Genomic DNA, 24,079 nt, shown 5'->3' with positions numbered 1-24,079 from the left:
GTGTGCCCTTGGATAATTTTTCAATTAATCAATGTCCAAGGATCACTTATTTATTAATTATTATTGTTATTAGCAGTGCCTTGCAAGTATATGGCATTCCATGCAGTTAGTTGAAGTCAATGGAGTTGGATTGTCAGAGTGAATGAGACTGGATCCCAAATCATTTTAACTTTTGATTAAGAGCAAAGTATTTTATGTTTTGGTGTTTTATGTAAGTAGGGAAGCCAGGACAAGCCTAGGTCTAGTTGAATAGTCTTGTTTCTTAGCTTTACATTATTTTTCCTATAAAATTCTCACCCTACCTACAGGTAAGCAAATCATATTTACGTTTTTGGCCTCATTGTCCATATTCTTTATACACACAGGTACCTCAGTTTCTTTTCAGTAACTTCTGACCCTGTCCTGAGGGCTTTGAACAATCCCAACAAGCTTTGCTAAGTCCCTGGAGAGAGGCTGTTATTACAAGTATTGCTAACGTTCCATACTGTAACTTAAACATTACCTGCTGTACAATTTGATTACTAGTTAATTAGGATTCTGTTTAATTTGATCAGAACCTCTGGAATTAAATCTTTTTATATTAAAAAATTATAAAATTTGATTGTTCCAGGAAAAGATTATTAGAGTGCCAATCAGTAGTTAGAAAAAATTGCCATCAAATAATAAGACTAATCTTATCGACTAATTGGAAAACAGCCAGAAAAGCCTGGCAGTCTAAAATTGTTCTCAGCAAACTCAGAGCCAGTGAAAATCTTTTTAATGGTTCTTTGAGCTGACCTTTTGTAGTTCAGATGTTTATGAGAAAGTACTGACTATGTATTTATTGTTGGGATGGATTGAAAATTTACTTGTGCTGATACTTACCTGGCAGGGGAGATACCATGATCACAAAGGTGGGTTTCCCAGAGCGAGGCTTATCCATTGCACTCCAGATGTGCTGACCCCTGCAATATCCCCAAATGTGGGAAACTTGACTGCATAATTTGTGGTAGTGGGGGACTGCATTCGAGCTCTCCCCTGGTCTCTTAAAAAAAAAGAAAGAAAATTTACTTGTGATACTTAATAAAATAAAATGTAGGCATAACCACCATTGTTTCAGCTCATTCAGTGATATTATTCATTCACTGATTTGTGTGTGCTTGCTTTTATTTATTTTTGGGCAAACAGAATGAGATGAGATAGGCTAGTTCATTCCTAAAAGGTTTTCTGAAGCCTACTCTGTCATACCCAATTGAATCATTCATCTACCAGTGTTTGTGCAATTAGGTCATCTGTTTCTTTTCTTCTATTGTGTTATTGTATGTAAGACGGTGGGTTAGAGTTGATACCATTCATTTAGAGGGTATAGAGAGGAAATGGTGTCAGAAGCATCCGTTAGTGGAGTTTTAAAAGTATTTCCTGGGCAACCTGTCTCACCTCAGTCTGGCTTGACCAGCTGAGAAATGAGGAAAGGACTGCTAGCTTTGGGCAGTGGGATTTGGTTGACCCAGTCACTTGTAACTGGGCAATCCCGGGCTGAGATGACATGATCGTGAATCTACCTTCTGTTTTCACAAAATATGACTAATTTGGGGACATTTAAATATATATTACATGTTATTAAATAAATGAAGAATGCCATATGGAGCTTTACAAAAATAATGAGGAGACCTCTAGCTACTGAATAATATATGTGAGTACTGAATCTAATATGCTGTGTTCAGTGTCTTTATGGAATTTCACAGACTTAACCAGTTTTCCTCATTTTCTGTAGTATCGTGGGGTTTTTTTGTTTTGTTTTAAGTTAGTGGTTCTCATAAAAAATACCTTTCCCCCAGATAAAGACCCCTATTAATCCAACTAGTTCAGAGAGAGATTTTCTTAAAAAAATTTTTTTAATGATACATAATTTTGTTTATTTTAAAAATAATAAAATCTGATTGTTCCAAGAAAAGATTATTGCAGTACCAATCAGGTAGTTAGAAAAAGCTGTCATCAAATAATAAGACTAATCTTATCAACTAATTTGAAAGCAGCCAGAAAAGGTTGGCAGTCTAAGATTGTTCTCAGGGAACTGAGAGCCAATAAAAATCTTTTTAATGGTTCCTTGAGCTGACCTTCTGTAGCTCATAAATATGTAGTTGTACACATTTGTAGAATATATGTGATATTTTGATACAAGCATGTAAGATATAATGATCAAATCTGGGTACCTGGGATATCCATCTCATCAAACATGTATCATTTCTTTGTGTTGGGAACATTTCAAATCTTCTTTTCTAGCTATTTTGGAGTATATAATAAACTATTCTTATACTGAACACTAGTTCTTATTCCTATTGTCTAACTTTTTTTTGGTACCCATTAATCAACCCTTTTTTATCCCTCCCTCTCTACTACCCTTCCCAGCTTTCGGTAATCACCATTATAGTCACTATCTCTGTGAGATTGTCTTTTAGCTCCCACGTATGATAAGAGTATGTGATTTTGTCTTTCTGATTTGTTTCACTTAACATGTCTTTCAGTTCCATTCATGTTGTTGCAAATGACAAGATTTCAGTCTTTCATGGCTGAGTAATATTGCATTTTGTATATATACTCCATTGTCTCTCTCCATTCATTCACTGATTGGCATTTAGGTTGACTGTGTATCTTGATTAGTGTGACTAGAACTGCAATAGACATGGAAGTGCAAATGCTTCTTGCCCTTGGAAATCTCAGAAATATACTATTTCCTCTATTTTTGGATAGATGGATCCAGTGGGATTTCTGGATCACATTATATTTTTATTTTTGGTTTTTTGATGGCACTTCATATTGTTTTTCATAGAGACCATATGAATTTATATTACCACCAGCAGTGTCTGAGCATTCTCTTTTCTCTACATCCTTGTCAGCATTTGTTATGTTCTGACTTTTGGATAATAGCCGTTCTAACTGGGGTGAGATAATATTTCTTTGTGGTTTTGGTTTGCATTTCCTTGATGATTAGTGATGTGGAGCACTTTTCTCATGATGTAACCCATTTCTATGTCTTCTTTAGAGAAATGTCTATTCAGATCTTTTGCCCATTTTTAAATCAGATTATTTGGTTTTGGCTATTGAGTTGTTTGAGTTTTTTATATAGTCTAATTATTAATCCCTTGTTAGATAAATAGTTTGCAATATTTTCTTTCTTCATTTTCTTCCCTTTGTTGATTGTTTCTTTGCTATGCAGAAGCTTTTTAGCTTGATGTAATTCCATTTGTCAATTTTTGTTTTGGTTACCTATGCTTTTGAGGTCTTATTCAAGAAATCTTTGCCCAGACCAATATCCTGAAGCATTTCATTCATGTTTTATTCTAGAAGTTTTAGTTTCAGGTCTTATATTTAAATCTTTAATCCATTTTGATTTTTTTTTTTAAATATGGTGAGAGATAGGGGTCTAGTTTCTTCTGTCTGCATATGAATATCTAGGTTTTCATGAAGAGACTGTCTTTTCCCCAGTGTATGTTCTTGGCACCTTTGTTGAAAAAAATGTGTGGATTTATTTTTGGATTTTCTATTCAGTTTCATTGGTCTATGTGTTTTTATGTTAGTACTATGTTGCTTTGGTTACTATAGCTTTGTAGTATAATTTGTAGTCAGGTAGTGTGATATCTCCAGCTTTGTTCTTTTTGCTCAGGATTGCTTTGGCTATTTTGGATCTTTTTTGGTTTCATAGGAATTTCAAGACTGTTTTTTCCATTTTGTGAAGAAAGTCATTGGTATTTTGATAGAGATTGCATTGAATCTGTAGATAGCTTTGTGTCAGAAAAGTATTTTTTATTGCTCCAATTCTGTCTCTTGATAAAACCTGACATGTTTTCCCCATATCTCAAAAACCACATACTTTATTTTATTCCCCTTTGTTATTTCTCACCAAAATTTTACCTAAGAAAAAAATAAAAATGAAGTAGATATTTTTTTCCTGGTTGTAAAACGAGATCTTTGAACTTCTGCAGATTATTATTCTTAAAAAATGGCATAATTAATATTGCTACTAGACTGTGTAAGATTGTGGCTTTGGGGTGTTTTTGTTGCATCAGTCAGGCCCTGAAAATTACAAGCATAAACATTCACTGCCTCCATAGTGAAAGATTACTGGAAGAATATATTGATAACTTGAATTCTTTCATGTTTTAGTTTTCCCGGACTCTGCGATGTGCAATAAGCTTGTTAAGTGCTCATAATATGTCAGTAAGAATGAAAATCTTAATATCTAATATTTATTGAGTACTTACTATGTGCTATGCATGTTACAGAGATTATATAGTTTAATCTTCAAGGTTACTCTGTAATATAGGTATATTATCTTCATTTTATAGATGACATGGTGACTTAAAGAAGTAAATGATAGTCTAAGGTCACACAGTTTTTAAGTGGCGAATAGAATTCAAGTAGATTGAATGCAGACACGGAGTTATTTTGTGATTTGGGTGTATGTCAGCTTTTAAATGATTCACTGGCATTCATTGGCTTTAAGAACTAAATATAAACATCTTTTCATCTCCACCTCATCTGCCATTCCTAACCCTTCCAAATCAGTTAAGTACTCTTAGTTTCTTTATAAGTGTATGGAGTTTTAAATTTAAATGCACATATGAATAAATATGAGCATATATTCCCACTTTTTTAAGGGCACAAATTATAGCATTTGTATTTACTAGACTGAATGCTTTTCTGTATCTTACAGCCTGAACTCTTAACCTGCTTCACTAAGTCTATCTTTTAAAAATTTTTGAAATTTTTATGGATATATGGTAGATGTATACATTTATGGGGGTACATGAGATATTTTGATACAGGCATATAATATGTAATAATCACATAAAAATAAATGGGGTATCCATCACCTTAAACATTTATCATTTGTTTGTGTTACAAGCGTTCCAATTATACTTTTAGTTATTTTAAAATGTACAATAAATTCTTGTTAACTGTAGTCACCACATATTGCTATCAAATATTAGATCTTATTTATTCTATCTAACTATATTTTTGTATCCATTAAACATTCCCACTCCCCTCCTTCCTACTACCCCTCATTGCACCTTTTGGAAAGGTAATTTTTCTCTGGTGGCATGTTTTAATTTCTTGCTTTTTATGTTTTGTGTTTCTGTTGTTTGCTTCTTGAGGTTACCATGAGGCTTGCAAATAACATTTTATTACCCATTATTTTGAACTTGTAATGGCGTAACACTGATTGCAAAAACAAACTAACAAGTAAAAAGTAATAAAAACCCACAGTTTAATTTTATTTCCTCAGTTTTTAAACTTTCTGTTGTTTCTATTTATATCTTATACTGTTTATATCTTCAAATATTGTTGTCATTATTATTTTTGATAGGTTCAACTTTAAGTCTTTCTAGTTAAGATATGAGTAGTTTACATACCACAAATACAGTGCTATAGTATTTTGTGTTTTTCCATGTACTTACTATTACCAAGTGAATTTTGTACTTTCAGATGATGATTTCTTATTGATCAATAACATCCTTTTCTTTCAGGTTGAAGAATTACTATTAGCATTTTTTGTAGGACAGGTCTGGTGATGAAATCCTTCAGCTTTTGCTTGCTTGGGAAGTCTTTATTTCTCCTTCATATTTGAAGGATATTTTTGCTGGATATACTCCTCTAGGATAAAAGCGTTTTTCCTTTAGCACTTTAAATATGATATGTAACTCTCCTTTAGCCTGCAAGGTTTCCCTGGAAGCTTGCTGCCAGATGTAAGGGAGCTCCTTTGTATGTTATTTGTTTCTTTTTTCTTGTGGCTTTTAGAGTTCTTTCATTGTCTTTGGCCTTTGGGAGTTTGATCATTAAATGCATCAAGGTAGTTTTTTTTGGGTTAAATCTGCTTGGTGTTCTACAACCTTCTTGTACTTGAATATGGATATTTTTTCCTAGATTTGAAAAACTCTGATATCCCCTTGAATAAATCTTTCTAAACTTATCTCTTTCTCTCTTCTCATAAATGGGGCCAGTAACTCTTAGATTTGGCCCTTTGAAGCTATTTTATAGATCTTGTAGGAGATCATTTTTTAAAAATTTGCCTCCCTGCCTGTGTATTTTCAAGCTCATTCTTTCTTCTGCTTGATCAATTATGCTACTAGGAGATTCTGATGAATTCTTCAGTATGTCAATTGCATTTTTCAGCTCCAGAATTACTGATTGATTTTTTAAAAATATTTCAGTGTCTATGTTAAGTTTATCTGATAGGATTCCCTTTCTGTGTTATCTTGAATTTTGTCAAGCTTTCTCAAAATAGTTATTTTGGAATTCTCTGTCTGAAAGGTCACATGTCTCTGTCACTCAAGAGTTGGTCACTGGTGCCCTATTTAGTTTGTTTGGTGAGGTAATATTTTCCTGGATGTTCTTGATGTTTGTGATTGTTCATCAATGTCTGAGCGTTGAAGAGTTAAAATTTATTGTAGTCTTAGCAGTTTAGGCTTGTTTGTACCTGTCCTTCTTGGGAAATTTTTCCAAGTATTGAAAGGGAATTGAGTGCTAGGATCTAAATCTTGGGTCAGTTCTTCATTAGAACATACCCTAAGCCCAGTAACACCCATCACTCTTGCAGACTCCTGGGTAAGATCCAGGAGAATTTTCCAAATTACCAGGCAGAGACTCTTGTCCTCTTTGGTCACTTCCCCTTAAACAAATGGAATCTCTCTTTCCATGCCAAGCTGTTTGGAGCTGGGGAAGAGGTGGCATAAGCACTCCTGTGGCCACCACCACTGGGACTGTGCTTGGCAAGACCAGAAGCTGATACAGCACTGGGTCTCACCCAAGGCCCATGGTGACTATTGCCTGGTTACCACTGATAGTCACTCAAGGCTCAAGCACTCTTCAGTCAACAGAACCCAAATCTAGCCATGCTTGTATCCTTCTCTTCAGGGTGGCCACCTCCCCACCAGCCCAGGGAAGGTCTAGAAATGGCACTTGGGAGACAGTGCTTGAAGTCAGGAACCTCAGTAATCTACTTAGTGCTCTATTCCACCGCAGCTGAGCTGGCCCCCTAAGCCACAAGATGAAGTTCTTTGCACCCTTTCCTCTCCTTTCCTTATGCAGAAGGAGGTTCTCATTGTAAGCACCACTGCCCCAGGCCTGCATCAAAACTGCCTGACTGCTGCTGGCTTTCATTCAAGGCCCATGGGCCCTTCACTCAGCTTGGGATGAATGCCGCCAGGCCTGGGTCCCTCCCTTCAGGGAATCAGGCTCCTCTCTGGTTCAAAGTGGGTCCGGAAATGCTGTCTAGGAGCCAAGGAATCAAGGACCCCAGGAACCCACTTCATTGTCTACTCTACTGTGGTGCAACTGGTGCCCAAGATGGAAGACAAATTCCCTTTTCCTCTTCCCTTTTTTTCCCTCAGGCAGAAGGAGTCTCTCCCCATGGCCACCATAGCTGGGAGTGCACTGGGTCACACCTGAAGCCGGCATGGCCCTGGCCTAACCCAAGGCCCCAAACGAGTACAGCTTGGGTACCGTCAAGGCCTGAGGGCTAGTGCACAGGTAATGGACTTGCCAGGACTGGATTCTTCTCTTCAAGGCAGCAGTTTCCATTCTGTTGCATGGTGTGCCTAGAAATGTCATCTCATAGCTAGGGCCTGGAACGGGGACCCTAGGACTCTGCCTGGTACCCTATTCAACTGTGGCTGAGCTGGTCAATCCTAATTGCAAGACAAAGTTTTTTTTACTTTCCAGTCTCCTCCCTCAAGCTGAAGGAAGAAATCTCCTCTGGAGCTGTAGGCCTTGGATTGGGGAAGGGGTAGCTAGCACAGGCACTTCCTTGGCTGCCAGGCTGGTGTCTTGGTTGTATGCCCTCCAAGATCACTGGCTCTGAGCCCAGCACAGCACCAGCACCAGCACTTGCCCAGGAATTACAGTCACTGTGGCCTAGACTGCCATTTAAGTTTATTTAGAACCCTAAAGAGCCTTAGCCCAGGGTGCTGGGGCTAGCCAGAACTCAGGTTTCCACTGCTGGGGTGGGTGATTCCCCACTGGCTAGGGCTGGTCTAAACGCTCCCTCCATGGGTGAAAGCTAAATTCTTCCCCATGTTGCTTTCCACTGTGACAGGGCAGCCCTGATTTCTAATGGAAAGTCTCACAGGCACCGTCTTCTCTTTTCCCCAAACACAGATTATCTCTCCATGCCACGTGACTGCTGCTGGGGGATGGGAGAGGGGTGGCATCAGCAATTCAAGACTGTCTTCCCTACCCTCCTCAGCACCTCTTTCCTGGCTATGATGTTAAAATCAGATAGTGTAATGGCTCACCTGATATTTGATTCTTATGAAGGTGCTGTCTTTTGGGGATAGTTTTTCATCTTGGCATTCTTGCAGTGGGGACGATGATTGGAGGGCTATACTTGGCCATCTTGCTCTGCCTCCTCCTCCCACCTCCTCACTCCATCTTTCACAGATTTTTTTTAACTCTTTGTCTTTTTGTTTGCATAGACTAACCACTCTGATTGGGTGGTTTAAACAGATTCAAAAATGGAAAGCCTCATAGGCCAGTGTTTATGGTAGTCTCCTCAAAGGTGACTGTTTCTCCTAATGTCCAGTCCTCATATGATTATCTTATGATGCATAGATGGATGCCTACAATAGAGTTAAGACTTTGGCTTTGTCTATCATGGGTAAGGAAATGAGCTGGAATACCTCTGCTCAGAAATTGCCTATAAGTGAGGTGGATGTAGACTTCCTTGATTTTTCTGTATGTCCTCCTAATACAGTAATATTTTATGTTCACACACATACACACACATGTTATATATAATAATACATATAAACTTAATACTTTATGTATTATATAGAATTTATCTCTATTATATATAATCATAAATATATAATTTATATATGTAAATTAATAAAGTTTTTTTTTTTTTTGAGACAGAGTCTTGCTCTGTTGCCAGGCTGGAGTGCAGTGGCTCCATCTCAGCTCACTGCAACCTCCGACTCCCTGGTTCAAGTGATTCTCCTGCCTCAGCCTCCTGAGTAGCCAGGACTTCAGGTGCATACTACCACGCCCAGCTAAGTTTTGTATTTTTACTAGAGATGGGGTTTCACCATGTTGGCCAGGATGGTCTCGATCTCCTGACTTTGTGATCTGCCTGCTTTGGCCTCCCAAAGTGCTGGGATTACAGGCATAAGCCACCACACCCGGCCAACAAAGTCTATTTTTAGAGCATTTAGGTTTACAGCAAAATTGAGCAGAACGTGCAGAGAGTTCCTATATCCTTCCTATCTATAACATGCATAACTTTCCCCACTATTGACATTCAGCATCACAGTGCTACATTTGTTAAAATATGTTATATGTATCTTTGCTTTTGTAATGTACTGTCTTCAAAATAGGACTCAGATTTAGTTGACGGTACAGAAAGGGCATCTAGTTTGTTTGGAGCACCATACAGCCCAAGTGCTGTAGTGAACGAGGGGAAGAGGAAGCAGACAGTAAAGGAAAGGAAGACATGATGTGCATGCTCTCAGTGCTCCGGTTTGGAAATTGGATCACATTAAACGGTTGAAGAATTATTTTTCTGAATAGTGATACACTGATGAGAAAAAAGTAATTTGCATAAAAGGCATATTTACTACTGTAGCAGTGCAGATTTTGAGATCATGTAGACATGGAGTGGGTTGAAATGTACCTTCTCTACCACTTCAGGTCATAAAAGGGAGTAGAGAAGAGCATGGAAGTTCATGGAAGCCATCCTTAGTCTGTTTAAGGAAGTGAATAGTTTTTCAGTACTTCCTAAGACACTTTAGAATCAGCCACTTAAAATCCAAAGCTGTGCTAATAGTTATTATAAATGGTTCTTATTTATTAAAACCAGTCTATTGGTTTTTTTTGTTTTTTTTTTGTTTGTTTTTTTTTTTAGACGGAGTTTCGCTCTCATTACCCAGGCTGGAGTGCAATGGCGTGATCTCGGCTCACTGCAACCTCCGCCTCCTGGGTTCAGGCAATTCTCCTGCCTCAGCCTCCTGAGTAGCTGGGATTACAGGCACACGCCACCACGCCCAGCTAATGTTTTGTATTTTTTTTAGTAGAGGCGGGGTTTCACCGTGTTGACCAGGATGGTCTTGATCTCTTGACCTCGTGATCCACCCACCTCGGCCTCCCAAAGTGCTGGGATTACAGGCTTGAGCCACCGCGCCCAGCAAAACCAGTCTATTGTACGCTTTCATTGGCAATGTTTGGCCTTCAATATATTGAGCCACTTCTCGTGACCACAGGAGGCAGCATGATGCCATGAACAAGGCCTGGGCTTTGGTGCCGTAGGCTGAGATTTTCATTGTACCTTTGCCATCCACTAGCCTGTGACATTGATCACATGACTTTGCCTCTGAGTCTCGGCACTTGGTTGTGTTGTGAGGATGGATGGAACAGCTCACATCAAGTGCCTAACATGGTGACTGACACATGGTGAGCTCATAAAAAATATATGACCACTTTCCTGAGAAGGTTGGAGAAATCAGACTTTTTTTTATGAGGACAAGGCTGCCAAATTGGAACCAACAAGAAACATAACAAAAAACATTTCGTGTATTTAATTTTTTTTTTTTTTTTTTTGGAGACAAGAGTCTCACTTTTGTCACCCAGGCCAGAGTGTAGTGGCACAATCTTGGCTCACCGCAACCTCCACCTCCTGGCTTCAAGTGATTCTCCTGCCTCAGCCTCCCAAGTAGCTGGGATAAAATGTATTTTAAAATATACATTTTGGAATTGTGACTAACCTTCCCTCAACATATTCTAAATGACATTACTGAGATTTTACTAAGGAGTTGAGTTCTGTAAAGTTGACTGAAGAAGAATTAACCAGTGAGACTGACACTAATTGTGATTCCATGGTGGATGGCCATTTAGAAAGACCTTGAACATTTAGGTAGGAGGGTCATAAGTAACTGCTACATATTGAAAGCTTCAGAAACATATTCCTCATGAAAACATGCTGAGCTATTTGTCTACATCTTAGCTATTTGGGGCCTGCCAAGTAGCAGTCGCAGTTGAGACTGTACCTCCAGGTCACCTGGTTCTTGGTGTAGTGTGGATTTCTTTCAGCAGACAGGCAGTGGGGTCGGTTTCTTAATTGTTATCTCCAGTAAAGGACACTTGTCCAGAAGACAGCTGCCAAATTGCTAGACAGGCTTATCTACGCTCTGGAACATTTTATTCACACACTGCTTCTCATGTGTCCCATCCTCTAAAGAGGTTTCTGCCATTAGTTTTGGAGACAAAATTTCATTCCGCCCTGTAGTCCCATTTTTTGACTGGTGGCCTTAAGAGGGTTATTACTTTGTTGGCTAAAGAGTGCTAAAATTTTATGATATGCCATATGGAACCAGAGAAATAAGGAGATGACCTCTTTTGCACTGTATCATTAGGACTGAATATCACCTGTCTCCTGCCTTCAGCCATTTTCCTGGCCCTGGGATGAGGTCTGCGCCCGTGGTCGGAGTTAATATTGTTTTGGCTCCTAGAAGCTGCAATTTTCCTGAAGTGGCAGTTGTGGTAGAGCACTTTTTCCCCCGTTCCAGTTTCCTAGATACGTCCACACATGGAATTGAAATGGCCTCTTTCTACCTGCTGTGCGCGTGGGACCTCTACACCTGTTCAGTCATGAAACCACTAATGAGGCCTCCCCTGTCCTATTCAGGATTTTGACGGAATATGAAATCTCATTACCCAGAGTCAATGAATGACATCTGTTCCCCATCCCCCCCCCCCGAAGCCATCATTCCAATTGCTCGGTGCTGTGAAAAAGATGTGCCACTCAGAGAAGAAATTAGAGTCCAGAAGAGAAGGTGGCCCTCCCTTGTCCAGCCAGACAGCAGCCACTGGGCTTTTCAATATTCTGGCCCCCATTTAGACCTTTGCCCTAAAAGAATCAACACAAAAGAAACCTCATTGTTTCAGATTTTAAAAAAATTCTCAGTATTTGCTTCAGAAACAAGTCAAAACCTTAGCATGTGGGATTGTATTGACAAGGAAGATGAGGAATATCTTAACCTGAAAACATCCACCTAACAAAAACTCTTGCTGACCAGATTTAAAGTGGGTGTGAGTATATTTATATAGTTTTGTCTTTCTGAAATCATTCCTTTGAAAAGAGGAGATACAAATAAATGCACATTAATATAATAAATACATACCACAACATGTTTGTTTGAGGAGTATTCACGTGTAGTAATATATTAGGTTGGTGCAAAACGAATTGCAGTTTTGCCATTACTTTTAATGCCAAAAACTGCAATCACTTTTGCACCAAACTAACTATTTAAGTAATACACAGTCAATATAAAATACCACAGAATTAATTTATCTAATGTGTTTCATTGTTTTTGTTCATTTGCTATTCATTCACTGATGAAGTGTTCACTAAATCAGCATTTATTGAGTCTCTAGTATGTGTCAAACACTGTAATTGCTTCTGTGAATACAAAGATGAATACATTCAATGTTTAGAAGAGGAGACAGGATGAAGCGAATAATGACAGGGCATGTGGTAAGTCCTACAGCAGATGAATGGGAGCGAGTGAGAGCATTCCTCCCTAGGATGTGAAGGCCTCAGAGATGTGGAAAAGGGATCGTAGGGTGGGCAGGAAGACAGAGGCAGGAGACCACTCAAGGCAAAGGAAGCAGCCTGTATCAAGGTAGGCAGGCAGAAAGCAGAATCTCAGGTTTGGAGATGCCTAAGGACTTAGACTGGCTGGAGGAGAGAGAGAGTGCTAGACAGACTCTTCAGGGTCAGGTCATACAGTGCCTTTTACGCCAACTTAAATAGTTTGGGCCTTTTTGCTGCAAAAGAAACCTTTTCTTTGTCACGAGTAGCCTCTCAATAAACTTTTATTGAGCAAAAGGGAATTGTCCTAAAGATGTTTTTAAAAAATGTTTAATTGTTTTGGTGAAAGAGTTATGTGTACACTGGTAACAACTAAACCGCAATCGATTATGCTGTCGTGAAAACAAGTCCCTAGCTCTGTTCCTTCTCACCTAAATGTCGTGAAAACAAGTCCCACCTAAATGAGGCAGGAAGGAACTGAAGTAGGCCCTTCTGCTGCCTCTCCTCCTCCAACTTTCTGCCCTTTAGCTCTAATCTGGACTCATTGTTCCTCAGTGTGCTGCGCAGCTGTCATCCTGGCTTCTCTCCTTACTCCTCTTCTAGGTTATAGCTCTATCTCCTGGTTCCTATGTTGTCCTGTTCTGGGTTAATGCCTTTGTTTGGCTGGAGTAGCTCCTTAAGAAAATTCTTCCCTAAAGTAATTTTCTCTTTGTTTAAGAAAATTCTTCTCAAAAGTAATTTTCTCTTCGTTTTCAAACTTTCTTTAATCTTTATTCTCTATTCCTAACCCACTCTTCTCCCTCACGCAGGCAGCCATTTTCAATGTGCTTGCTGTGCTCTTCTTGCATGATATGTTCTTGCAAAGTGTGTATTCTTTTGTTTGTCTACTTTTTTTCATGTAAGTAAATGGCATGCACAGCTGTGTTGGCTGTTTACCTGTATCTTCTCAGACCAGTTCCCTGCATTTTTCTTGCTCTGTTCTATTTCACACTTAAAAGGATGACTCCAGAAAACTGCAGACTTGCCTGGCTTCTGGTTAGTTTTGTCAAATGGGAGGCACTGAGATTAGAATAAAGGAGAAAGGAACCGGTTGGTGTATTTCCTCTCCTACCTTTTGCCTGGTGGTGACTGATGGTAACTACATCTCCATTGTGCTTCTAGCACCAGCCAGTTGGCACCCCTTCCGGAATCCAGAGATGTCCCCTTGCTTTTCTTTTTATTCCTTCTGCACATTGCATTTTCAAGGGTGCAATATTGCCACTAAAGGGGCTAAAATGCTTCTTGAGGGAGGGGAATCCTGTTTCTTATGTAGAAAGCACAGATATACTAACAGTGCATGGGGGGGATGATTAGAAGAAATATACCTAAAAAGTCTTAGAGGAAAAACAATAAAAAAAGGTAAAGAAACTGTATCAATTGTTGGCTTCTGTATTGCCTTGTACTCCTTTATTTGCTCTTTGAAGCTCTTCTAGAATCTTGGATTAATTTTCTATATTAAATTCCCCCTATTTAACAACCTGGCGTAAGTTCTCTGTTCTTGCAAGGATTCTTACTGACACAGCTATATATTTCATGTCTTTTACATTTTAATCCTCTCTAAGCATTTTATTTGTTAGATCTGTTAGATAAAATAGATCACTACTGTGTTGGCCGTTTACCTGTATCTTCTCAGATCCATTCCCTGCAAACGACTGACAATAGACAGATTAATAAGAGGAGTAGGCATCTTAATTTATCTAATATGCACAAGCATGGTGGACTGCTGGAGAATGATTACCTAATGGCCCAGTGAGGTCCAGATGCTTGTATATGGTACTTCTGCACAAGAGAAGAAATGGGTGGAGTGGGGGTAAAAAAGGAAATGATCTTCCAGGGAAGTAAAAGAGCCCAAAAATGATGGTCTAAGAAAAGTTGTTCCGAGCTCTGGGGAACTGGTGGGAAGGTTCACAGAACTTTACTGTGAACAAAGGTTGTCTGTTATGCAAATAAAGTTTCCCAGGCATTTCTCCAAGCTGCTCTCAGAAGAATAGATTAAAAAGTCTCTCTGGGTATGGTGGAGAATCCAAGTCTGCTTTCTTCTCCCGTGGTTAATTTTTCCTAATTATTTGATTAGATTCCTAAGGAGGGGGTCTTAAGACAGTTACATTTCTTTTGGAAAGAAGCCTCCCTAGTTAGATAAGGAAAATTCCAGAGAGCATCCCTTCCTGTGCTTCAAAAAAGAAAGAGGATCAGAGAGACAGAGGGGTGGGGGAAGGTCAAAGAGAGACCTTCGTTCTGAGGCTTAGTCCTGAGGCCTTTCAGTTTCTTTAATTCAAAGCACTCAGCATGCTAAGTACCATATTTTTTCTTTTTCTGAACCCCAGCAACAGTACTCCATGGTGTACCCCTGACACATTTAACATAACCTCTTCCTCAGTTATGGACACTTAGACTGCTTCTGGTTTCCTAGTCTACAAAAGGCTGCAATAAGCATCCTTATAAATGTACCCACAAGGAACCCCTGTGGGAATTACTCTGGGATGTAGATGCTGCAGTGAAATTCCTGGGTTATGTGTTGTTCTCTGGAGTGTCTGTATCTACACTTCTGTCAACGCTATACTTGTTGCCACTTTAATGGACATAAAGTGGTAAATCCTTGATGTTTTATTTTGAATTTCTCTGTGAGCTAATTATTTAAAAAATACTTCATATATTTGTTGGTCTTTTGGGTTTCCTCTTTTGCAAACTGCCTATCTCATCCTTCACCCATTTTTACTGAGGTGGTTGTTTTCATGCTATTTTTTTTTTAGGAATCCCTTAAATATTCTAAGTAGTGATTGGCTTAGACACAGGTATGTATTATATCAATCTTTTGTTTGTCTGTTGACTCTGTCAGTGGCTTCACATGATGACAAGCTGAGCTGAAGTTGAACTCTTAAGTTTTATGTAATCAAATTATGAATTTCTTTTTAGTTCTATAGTTTATGCTTTTGGGCATTTCAAATAAAACTCCCAATTTTTTTCTAGCCTTTCAAATATGTAGATATTCTTCTACATTTTTGTCTTTTAAGTTTATAGCTTTCTTTTTTATTTTTAAGACTTTAATTCATCTGGAGCATAACTTTCTGGAGGTTTTAGGCAGGGATGTAAAATTCTTTTCCCATCACCATCCAGTGAGCCAACAGGTGTCTACATGCTTCCTTTTCTGAAGTTTTATAGTATTCCTTCGCAGCTTGTAGGGAGAGTACCTCCTCATCCCTATCTCTTTTTATTAGGACTGACTCTATTTATTCTTTCTTGTAAATGTTATAATGTATTTATCAACTTCTTTATAAAGATTTAAACTAGCATTTTTATTAAAATTGCATTGAAAAAAAGAGAAGTTTTTTGACATTTTACATCTCTAAAATATCTTTACTTTGCCCTTACATTTAATTGATAATATGGCTGAGTATAGAACTCTATGTTGAAATTATTTTCCCTGAGAACTTTAAAAGCATTGGCCCATTGGCTTCTAATATCTGCTGAGCTGATGAGAAGGCATCCTTTGCAGGTAATTCATTTTTCTCTCAGAGGCTTTTAAAATCTGTTTGTTATATTTGGAATTTTGACGTTTCAAAATTGTGTGTTTAGGTGTGTGTGTGGTTTTTTTCTTTTTAAGTTGTCATGCTAGGCATTTTGTTGGTACTTTTAATGAGAAGACATGTCTTTCTTAAGCTCTGGGAAATTCTCTCGTATTGTTTCTTTGATCATTTTCTTCCTTTTGTTTCTGTTGTTTTTTTTTTAGGTTTCTCTTTATGGAGCTTATTAACTGGATGTTGGTAACTTTTGAATTTCTTTTCTTTTTTCATGACTTTGTTTCTTTGCTTCATCTCTAGAAAATTTATTTGACTTCTTTTTAAGTTCTAAGTATTTTATTTCAGGAATAATTTTAAATTTCTAATATCTTTATTTCCAGTTTTTACTCATTAATTCTTTGTCATAGCACTCATTTTGTTCCGTGACGACAATAACTTCATTTACTCTTACCTACATTAATACGATTTGAAAATTATTTTCTTTTTTATCTGACTTATTTTGAAGTCATGTTTTCTATTTCTCTTTCATACTGCTTGTTCTCTTCATGTTTCTGGTCATCAGTGGCTACGTCTTCATATCTAAGGAAGCAGGACTGCATACTAGTATGAATTTACTCTGCTGTTGTAGAGGTAGGACTCTGTTCCCTAAAATATCTTCTCTGAATGGGAATTTTAAGGGGAGGTCTGTGTGGGGTGGGTGGGGCAAAGCAGAGCATATCAGTATTTACTTTATCATGAGCCAGGAGGAACCAGTTCACAGGCTATGGGCCCACACATACCAGGATAGAAAGTCTTTTCTCAGGGACACCAGTAAACATACTATCAACATTTGTTATTCCCATCTGAACCGTTGCTTTAGGGATTTATTGGCTTTTGACGTGGGAGTAAATGATCTCTGACCAATTGTACTTCAAACAGGCAGGTGGTAACTTCCATTTTGATGGATAAAATTTGTCTTGTCTATGGTTTTAGAAGTTCCCCCATTGAGACTGTCTGTCCTACCTTCATGGAAGACAGATGGCACCTTCCATATAAAATAATTAGAGAAGGCTTGTATACAAAAGAACTATTTGTAATGATAGGCACGAGAGATAGTGCAATAACTCATTGTCTTGTTAGCAATTGAGCTCTTACCATGCTGAGACCCAAAAAGACCAAGGTGGGAATGTTTTTGTACAATCGGTCTTCTTGAATGGAACAATTACTTTGTGTGGATGAATACAGTTATCTCTCAGTGACCTTGTAGGGAGGGAGCTACCTTTCCCTACCCTTCACTCTACTGCAAGTGCTTCACATTGGCTCCATCCAGGTGAAAGCCAGAGGGCTTGGGAAACAGTGGATGTGGTCCACATAGATGGCTCTCAGGACACAGAGCAGAGTAAAGAAAGGCAGACAAGGGATCTGATAGGGAACATGGAAAATATACAGCAAAGTAAGTCTGCCTTGTTTAAGGCTCACCTGTAGCTACCAGTTATTTTGAAATGGCTTGACACCTAAAGCTGCTTTTGCATTGGAGATACCTGTGCACTGTGGATAGAAATGAATTAAGGGCCCTATCTTAGATCATTTGGGCTGCTATAACAAAATAACATAGACCTGGTAGCTCATAAATGACACAAGACCTCTTTGGGTTAAATTCCTTGAGGTGTTTAATACCTCAGTACCTCTTTAGATTAAATCATCTTGATGTTCTATAATGTTATAGTATTTGACTATTGATACCTTTCTCCAGGTTTGGAAAATTCTCTGTTATTATCCCTTTGAATACACTTTCTACCCCTATTGCTTTCCCCATTTCCTCCTTAAGGCCAATATCTTTCAGATTTGCCCTTTTGAGGCTATTTTCTAGATCTTGTAGGTGTGCTTTGTTGTTTTTTATTCTTTTTATTGTTTTATCTCCTCTGATTGTATCTTTTCAAATAGCCTACCTTCAAGCTCACTAATTCTTTCTTCTGCTTGATCAATTTTACGACTAGGAGACTCTGGTGTGTTCTTCAGTATGTTAATTGCATTTTTCAGCACAGGAATTTGGCTTGATTGTTTTTAATCACTTTAATCTCTTTGTTATATTTATGTTAGAATTCTGCATTCCTTCTCTGTGATATCTTAAATTTCTTCTTCTTCTTTTTTTTTTTTTTTTTTTTTAATCAAAACAGTTACTCTGAATTCTGTCTGAAAGGTCATATATTTCTGTTTCTCCAAGATTGGTCCTTGGTGCTTGCTTTAGTTCATCTGATGAGGTCATGTTTTTCTTGCCGGTCTTGATGCTTGTATATGTTCTTAGGTGCCTGGGCACTGAAAAGTTTTATATTTATTGTAGTTCTCACAACATGGCCTTCACAATCTGTTCCTGTCCTTCTTGGGAAGGATTTTCAGGTATTCAAAGAAATGTGGGCCCCAAGCCCAGTAATGCTGCGGTCCTTGCAGACTCATAGATGTATCACCTTGGTGCTTTTAGGTAAGAGCCATATGAACTCTTCAGATTACCAGACTCTTTCTCTTTCCTTACTTTCTCCTGAACAAACGGTGTCTCAATCAGCAGGTAGTGAAGCCAGCCAAGTTTGTGTTCTTCCCTTCAGGGTGGTGAGTTCCGCTAGACCCTAAGCATCCAGAGATACTGTTTTTTGTTTTTGAGATGGAGTCTCACTCTTGTCACCCAGGTTGGAGTGCAATGGTGCCATCTTAGCTCACCACAACCTCCACCTCCTGGGTTCAGGTGATTCTCCTGCCTCAGTCTCCCAAGTAGCTGGGATCACACCCATGCGCCACCATGCCTGGCTAATTTTGTATTTTTAGTAGAGATGGGGTTTGACCATGTTGCCTAGGCTGGTCTTGAACTCCTGACCTCAGGTGATTTGCCCACCTCAGCCTCCCAAAGTGCTGGGATTATAGGCACGAGCCACTATGCCCAGCCCAGAGATACTGTCTGGTAGCCAAGAATTAAGAGTCAAAAACCTTAGAAATCTACCTGGTGTTCTCATCTAGTCTAGCTAAGCTGGCACTCAAATCATATGACAAAGTCCTTCTCTCTCCCCTCCCCTTTACACAGGCAGAGGAGCCTCTCCCTGTAGTCACTACCAACTCTATCCCATAAGGAGAGCATACTGCCAGGCTACTGCTGATGTTCCCTTGAGGCCCAAGGGTGCTTCCATCAGCCTGTGGTGAATACTGCCAGGCCTGGGACTCACACTTCAGGGCAGTGGGCTCCCCTCTTGCCCAGGGCACATCCAGAAATTGTGTCCAAGAGCCTAAGCCTGGACTTGGAACCCAAGAGCCTGCTTGGTGTTCTGCCTTACTGTGGTTGAGCAGGTACCTGAAGCCAGCACATCTCAGAGTCTCATCCGGGACCTATAGCATACTATCTAGGTATTGCTCCTGTTTATTCAGGGCCCAAAAATTCTTTCAGCACGTGGTGAATCCTACCAGGACTGTGTCCTTCTCTTCAAGGAAGAGTGTTCCCTTTTGGCCCAACATGTGTCTAGAAATGTTGTCTGGGGACATAATTCTGCAGAGTCCCCTGTCTTACTGTGGCATATCTGGTATCCAAGATGCAAGACAACATCCTCTTTACTCTTATCTCTCCTCTTCTCAAACAGACGGAAGGAGTCACTTTTGTTGCTGCAAGCTTCCCTGCCTGGGGTTAGGGGAGGGGTGGTAAACACTTCTAAGCCACCCTGCCTGATACGTCCCTAGGTCACATGCTGCCCCATTCCATTGGCTCTAAGTCCAGCAAAGCACCAGGACTTGCCTAAGAATTGCAATCTTTATGTTCTAGACTGCCTTTCAAGTTCACTTTAGACCCTAGTGCACTTTAGCCTGCTTTGGTGAGGCTTGCTGAAACTCAAGTTCTAAGCACTGCAATGGGCCATTCCCCCCTGGCGAGGGCTGGTCCAAATGCTCCCTCCACGAGCAGGCACTGACTGCGTTCAGATGGTTTTATTTTCTGCTGTGACAAGGCAGCACAGAGTTCAATGCCAAGTACCCCAGTCACTGTGCTTTCTCCCCCAAGTGCACAGATTGTCTCTCTGTGCTGCACAGCCACTGCTAGGAGGAAGGAGGGAGAGGTATTACCTGTGATTCAAGGCTGTATCTTGTGTGTCTTCAGTGCCTCTTTCTAGCAGTGTGAAGTTAAAACCAGGTTCTGTGATTGCTTACCTGATTTTTGGTTCCTATGAAGGTGCTTCTTTGTGTACAGATAGTTGTTAAAATTCGACATTCCTGTAGGGGAGCAATCCGTGGAGCCTTCTATTTCATCATGTTGCCTCACCCTCAGATCCTTTATTTATTTATTTTGCGTTTCCTCTCTTTTCTTTATCAGAGTGGACAATAAATTGTTTAATTTTGTTGTTTTTAACTAATTTTATAGTTTACTGTTTAGCAACTTTCTTCTTCATTTCTAAGTCATTTCTCCTTTATTTATCTTTCTGCTTTTCTTAGCCTTATTTTGTATTTTGTAACTTGGGTGCCTAATTTATGTATTTTCCTATTTCTTTTTGTATTCAGAGAACTATTTGAGGCTACTGTTTTTCCTCTGACTTCTTTTTTAACTATTCCCATGAGGTCTTATATGCTGTGTTTTCACTATTTTCATTTTCTAGCTATTCTTGAGTTTCTGTTTGAATTTGTGCTTTTATCTTCAACAATATTTTATTAGGAGATTCAGATGGGCCACATTAGGAGATTCTTTTAAACTCTAGTATTACAAATGATTGAACTTAAGAATATTAAGTTCCGTGTGATGAAAGTCAATGAAATTGTGTGAGGGGGTTGAAATGATTTCTGTGAATCAGTAGCGAACTGCCTTTATTGGCGGACTTGGAAACAATTAAGGCTGGAAGAATCTGTAGAGAAAACTAAAAGTGGAACTAGAGGGCAGGTCTAGGTAAAAGTAAAATGAGAAACATTAGTGATAAGATGGCATCTGAAACATATTATTAAAGAGCACTATCCCCATCTCCTCAAGCCTTATTGCTGTCTTGATGTCTGAACCATACAGTGTGACTCTATACATATTGTGCTGGGTTATAATTGCTCATATTAGACTATAAGCTCTTTGAGGGCAGATGATCTGTTCTTTGCAGTAACAAGCCCAGGTGTTCACTCTACTTAATGGTACTGTGGCTGATCATAGTTGGAGGGATCAAAGTTTCATAGACACTAAACAATAAAAATGCCATTAAATGTGTATTAAAAGTAAATAAAACTTCTAGACGGTATCTGCTGCCAACACAAATTAGATTAGTTGGCATAAAAATCTGCTCTGGATCAATCACTTGTTTTAACTCTTTGGGCAATATTGCTGTAGTGTTATAAATTGCTGACACATATTTTTCTCAAGTTTTATAATATTCAGAAAGCGACTCTTTAAAAAGTTTCAATGTGTCTTTTAAGAAATCATACTCTTTTGCACTCGTATTAGTCTTTGCTTTTCTCTGGTCTCAGCAAAATGCTCGTGTAACTGTCTGACCTTTATCACAAATTATGGCAGTGCTTAACAGTACATTTTTCTGGGCTTGGTCTTCTTTTCATCATATAGAGAACTCAGAGCTGTCTCGCATCTGAGACCCCACTTGGGCTACACAAGTAGGGACAGTCATCACTCTGGGTGTTTATAATCAAGCAGGTGGGGACTGAATGTATGATGGGCACATAGAAAGATAATTAATTAAAACCCACTTATACAAAGACAAAACGACCATATGTTATATCCAAAGTTGGCAAAACCACGGTAGTGGTTTTGTAGATTATTACATCTACCAGTGTAGATTATTACATCTCCCCTTAGTAGATAACTGCAGCAGCAACAACAACCACAAAGAGCAGCTGTCATTCATTGACTGCTTACTCTGTGTCAGATGCTGTTCTTAGTACCTTCTGTGGCCAACTTACTAAATCTTCATGACCCAAGTAACCATAAGTTTACCCATTTTATAGATAAGGTAACTAGTGCACAGAGAGATTAAATGCCTCAGGTCTCTGAGTTAGTAAGTGGCAAAACTGGAATTCAAACTCCCAAGCAGTCCAGTTTTAGAATACTCTCATTACCATTATATGCTGCTGCTTCTAATACAAAATGATTGGGATTTAAGTACATATCCATTCAGTGGCTTACACATAATGAACAAGAACAGTCATTAGAGAAATCAAAGAATTTCAAAGCTGGAAGGAACCCTAGGGAGCAACAAGTTGGTCAAATCTCTCACATGAGAAATTGGAAGCTTAGAGAGATGGAAGAGCAGAATTATAGATGTGGAAATGGATGGAGCCGGGGTTGACTTCAGGTCTTCTGCCTCCTAGGGTATTCCCTTTTTAAATGACCTTATATATTATTTTCTTGGTTTTCATCATGCATTATCTTGTATAAAAAGTAGAAAATTGCTGGGCGCGGTGGCTCAAGCCTGTAATCCCAGCACTTTGAGAGGCCGAGGCGTGTGGATCACGAGGTCAAGAGATCGAGACCATCCTGGTCAACATGGTGAAACCCCATCTCTACTAAAAATACAAAACATTAGCTGGGTATGGTGGTGCGTGCCTGTAATCCCAGCTACTCAGGAGGCTGAGACAGGAGAATTGCCTGAACCCAGGAGGCGGAGGTTGCGGTGAGCTGAGATCGCGCCATTGCACTCCAGCCTGGGTAACAAGAGTGAAACTCCGTCTCAAAAAAAAAAAAGTAGAAAATTATACTATTCCTGATTTTATTCTGTAATTGTGCAAAAAAAGATCAGGGATATAATATTTGTTGAGCAACTGTTATGTACTGGCTCCATGGTAATTCCAGGTTGCAAATGCAACTGTCCTTTTTATACAACTGAGGAAGCTAAGGCTCAGAGAGGTTAAAAACTTGCCCCAATCCTAAAGCTAGTAAGTGTTGTAATCCCATTGGAATTCTTATTTGTTGGGCTTTGAAACCAACAGTCTTTGTACTCCCTGGACTGTCCATGGTTAAGGCCTTCAAAGAGTACAGACTTCATTAACCATGTGTATTAAGCTCTAACTATTTACTCATTTTTCTACTGAGATACATGCTCTCCTCCAGTGTTGCAAATATACCTGCTACCTCTATTAATGATGTTATTTTTAAAAAAGAGTTTCTATGGATCTCTTCTTTTTGGTGAAAAAATTTTCTGGCAGAGTACTTCCTGAAAAAAAACCTCCGCTACTGAGAAGCCCTTTAATTTGTTATTGCTTCTAAGGTAAGACTATTAGATATCCCTCCCTAGCTGCGGTAGCTGGGCTGTAAACTGTCTGCACTTTGTCTTGTTGGGATTTTGTGGTTTAATTGTTTCAAGTAACTTACATGGCTACATTTACAGACACAAAGAGGAGCTGGACTGATGTTTAGTTGTCTTGCACCAGCTTGTATTTTTAGATTATCTAGTATCCCAGGAAAAGGGTTTATATCCAAGATAATCCTTGCTCTGGACTGGTTTTCTTTCTGTGTTTTGACCCTCCCAGAAGCAGAAGAGTCATCTTGCATCTCGGTAAAAGCAGAGAAGGGGAAATATCTTTGAATTGCTGGATAGCACAGCTTTTCTCATTCAGCATTTTTTGTGTTTTGCACAAGAAAACTTCTTACTGCAAAATTTGTTTGTTGGCGGATCACAGACTTCAAAGTCACAGGAACTTATCTGTGATATACTGAAAGTAAATCCAATGTATTAAATAGTTTAGTCAAAATAAGGTAGAGAGGCCGTGAAGGGTCTGTAAACATTTGGTAAGAAATTTTGTCTTTTTTGCTGTTGCTCTAGTTTCCCTAGATGGCATTGCAATTATTGGTTGGGATTACTAGTGTTTGTCTTTAATCATTAAGGATACTGTCTCTTTGGCTGTCTGTGAAAGCTCTCCAGAGATCGGATGCAAAGAAGCATGAGGACCTTCATTTTCACTCCAGTGGTTGTGGTGACCGTGGTTGAGTTTGAGGGAATGGGGCGAGTTCATTGGTGAAGCAAAAGACAAAAGC

At 39.1% G+C, this 24,079-nt stretch overlaps 1 non-coding gene across 1 annotated transcript; it reads left to right on the top strand.

The window, feature by feature from the left end:
- Positions 1-856: 856 nt before the first annotated feature.
- On the top strand, positions 857-1,020 carry LOC120360543 (U1 spliceosomal RNA). Its single transcript, XR_005577013.1, has one exon. It is a non-coding gene; the product is annotated as a U1 spliceosomal RNA (small nuclear RNA).
- The last annotated feature ends 23,059 nt before the right edge of the window (positions 1,021-24,079 follow it).

The sequence above is a fragment of the Saimiri boliviensis genome, chromosome 11, assembly GCF_048565385.1.
Source record: "Saimiri boliviensis isolate mSaiBol1 chromosome 11, mSaiBol1.pri, whole genome shotgun sequence".
Classification (NCBI taxonomy): Eukaryota; Metazoa; Chordata; class Mammalia; order Primates; family Cebidae; genus Saimiri; species Saimiri boliviensis.
This window is presented reverse-complemented; position numbering and strand designations above follow the sequence as displayed.